We start from the raw sequence: 3,449 nt of genomic DNA, 5'->3' as shown, positions 1-3,449 counted from the left end.
CTGAAACCTGTCCATGAACTTGTTGATTTCGGTCTGCATGTCTTGGGTTCTCCTTTCTAATGTCCAACCAGGTTTCTTAATGTCAGGACCCTTTTAACCATTGAGATTGTCTCAGTCCTGTGAGCAATTCCCATGGTGGTCAGTTGAGAGCTTGTCTATATTTAGTATGTTGATCATTCTATTGGCAGCATCAGGCATGTTGCCAAGGCTGGCTCTTGCTCTGTGTATCTCCCTATTTGCTTTTGTAATGAGCGCTGACTGCTCATCTATGGTCTCAATGAATTGCCACTGATCAGTAATGGACTGGCCAATATTGGCCCATAGGACTGTTTTGAGCTCTGCTGTTACCTTATCTAGTGTGAGCTCTTTCTCAAGCTCAATTATTCTCTTTTTGAGAGCTTTTATATCTCTTTCCTTCTCAGCCACATTCTGTTTGCTCTTATCATATCTTTCATTTACTTTAGCCAAAGATTCTTTGGCTTGATTAAGCTCTAACATTTGAGCTTCCAGGACTTGAATTTCATTTTGAAGTTTCTGCATATCCAGACTATGGGTCTGCTCTGTTGTTGGTGCAGCTGTCGATGTAGTTGGTGCTGTTGGTTCTGTTTGTTGAGGAGGAGGAGTAACAATGGGAGCAGTTTCCTCAAGATTAATGATTTGAGGAGGAGGCTGAGAGGTCTGGCCTTCTTCTCTTTGTTTCAAGGTTGCCTGTAATGCTGCCTGTGCAGCCTCTGATTCTCCCAGTTTTTCTTGGGTTTGGATTAGCTGCTTGTACAGAGATATCAACAAGGTTGTGGCCTCTTGATCATGTCTTTGCTGGGCAACATCATCTGTTTGAGGGTGAATTGTGGCTGGGAGTTTGATCTTTCTCCTCAAGGCTGCCATGTCTGCATCCCTCAATTTTAATATCTCTTGTATGCCCTTGATATCTTTGGGATCATGCCCAATCTCTATGATGATGTCTTCTAAGGACCTAATTCTGTTGTCCTTTGCTTGAGAGGATGCCTTCTCCAACTCAAGCTGAGCAGCGGTGTTGTTAAGGCTATTTTGTAGCCTGTAGTTATCCAATGTTTGGTATGCCAGGGAAGCATAGACCATCTCACCCGTTTTCTTATGCAGTTCTATTTTGTCCATTGGGTGGATATCCTTGGCAAGGACTTCCAGGTTAGTCCTCAAGTAGTCAGAGGCAGATTGGGGCTGCACTGCTGTCGGCATAAAATGACTCATGATCATTTTGCCTTCCTGCACATCATATGCAGACATGAGTCTTTGTTGGTTGGTGGTAGCCATGTTTAACAGATGGTTATACAGCTGTATCTTGATGGGCTCATTTCTCCTCTTCATGTCGATGAACTGCTGTTTAATGCTGAGTCCACCTTCCCTTTGCTGATTTGAGGAACTCACTTCTCCTCCCATTGCTCTATCCTGTTCCTGTTGAAAGGAACTTGCTGATGCTTCCCTGCTGGGTGGGACCATACCAAAAGACTGTCCTATTGGCATTTCTTCCTCTGAGAAGGGATTGATTCTCTGTCTTTTCGCCCCATGAGTTGCTGATGTTGTAAGGGGAGTCTCTCTGTCCCTTTTCCTGCTTCTATCCTCCTTTTGTGGAGTTTGGAGGATTGATGCCTCAGCTGAAATTTCTTGCCTTGGAGGCACAGTTTGTTCAGTGGATTTAGGGGCTTCCACTGTTTGCTCTTGCTGGACAGGCTGCTCCCGTCTTTGTTCTTCTTGCTGTTGGTGTTGTGTTTGTTGCTGCACTTCCTGCTGCATCATTTCTTCTTGTTGCTGCACTAGTGTTTCCATTTGCTCTTCAGTCATAGGAGGTGGCTGTTCCATCTGCTTTTCTTTGCCTTTGTTGGATGTCTGTGGAGTATTCATGGTAGCTTGTTGATGTGTTGTTGAGGATGAGGCAGCTGCTCCAAGTTGTCTTTGATATGAGAGGGGGACCTGTCCACAAGTTTCCAAGTCAGCTTCTTTTTGAGTATTTCTAGCCTCTCTTTCTAGCAGCTCTTCACTAGTAATTTCCTCTTCTAGGGTGCCCTTTTTCCAGCCCAATGCATTGGCATACTGCTCAATCTCAGGCAGCCTCATATGTGAATAGGTACCCAACTTGTATTTTATCCTCCTGAGGGAAACAAAATGATTGGGGTCATAGGGTATCCACTCAAAACTAGTTTGCAGTTTGAGGGCCTCTAGGATACTATTTGCCTCTTTCCATCCCTCCTCTTTTTTATTATATAGGAAAGGGCCCAGCTGGCTCCTTACTTTTAACTGCGCCTTCTTGTTCTTACTTTGGAAGTGGAGGTAGTCGGCATTCCCAAATTGCCTGAAGTATTCTAGGGCAAAAAGTCTCATAGGGACATACCTTGGCAGCCTATAAGGCTTCAACTCACAGCCATAAACTCTAATCACTGTGTGGTGTTGGTAAAAGTACCAATTACCCATGTTGTAGGTTTTGTTTAGATGGAGAATTCTCTTCATGTCATCAGTTAACCTTGGAGGAGAAACACCATACAATAATGTCATAGCTGGATGAATGAACAAGTCTATGAACTCACAGTATGTGTATGGTGATACAGAGGTGCAATGAAAAACAGAGGTCCAAAACACAACTGACCTTGGATTCCCCTGGGCATTAACTTGCTTCAGGGGAATGAGGAAGCTACCTGGTTGATAAAACAAGAATAGATGGTAAATGTACGAAGTGTATCTGAACAGTCTTTCCCTTTGCAGATTCATTAGCTGGTCATGGATCCTATCTGCAATATATGTGGCATAGTCATAATGTACAGCTGGAGGCTTTCCAGGAGAGAATATAGACATCATTGCCATTATACTATCATCCACATCCTCCACTCCCCTGAACCCTAGGACATAGCTGATCAAATCCACTAGCATTCTGCCCAATTCATTTAAGTATGCATATCCAATAGGAGGAGTTCTGATGGCTTCAGAGCCTGGTTGTATGAACAGCTGATTGATTTTGATGATCTGGTCATTTGACAACTTAGTCCCCTTCTTTATCAAGTTCTGCATGTAGAGGGGGGTCAATGGTTTTGCAGTGTGGAAATGCAGCATCTCATTTATGCTCTCTGGGGTGATATGAAACAGAATTGAGCCTATGGGGCTGAGAACAGCTCTTTGGCATGGATCATAGCACTCCTGGCATCTGTGGATCAATTCTGGCATAGGATTTACTTGGGGGAGGTTGTAGATGGGCAAGTTTGAGTCCCAAATCCCTAGGATATCAGCTCCACTAAGGTGCTGGGCTTTCAACTCATTTAGCAACTGAATATTATATTTGGAGCCTAATGGAAAATAGTCTAACATCTGATAATCCATATCTCCCAGAGCTTTCCATTCTAACTCCCTGTGAGGGGTATTGAGAGGCTTGATGTTCAGTGCAATTGGAGTTTCCATGGTCTATTAAGCTTCTGACTTGCAGGTGA

Source organism: Pinus tabuliformis, chromosome 4_1, assembly GCF_031772625.1.
Source record: "Pinus tabuliformis cultivar Carrire ecotype Pingquan chromosome 4_1, CPIR1, whole genome shotgun sequence".
NCBI lineage: Eukaryota > Viridiplantae > Streptophyta > Pinopsida > Pinales > Pinaceae > Pinus > Pinus tabuliformis.
This window is presented reverse-complemented; position numbering follows the sequence as displayed.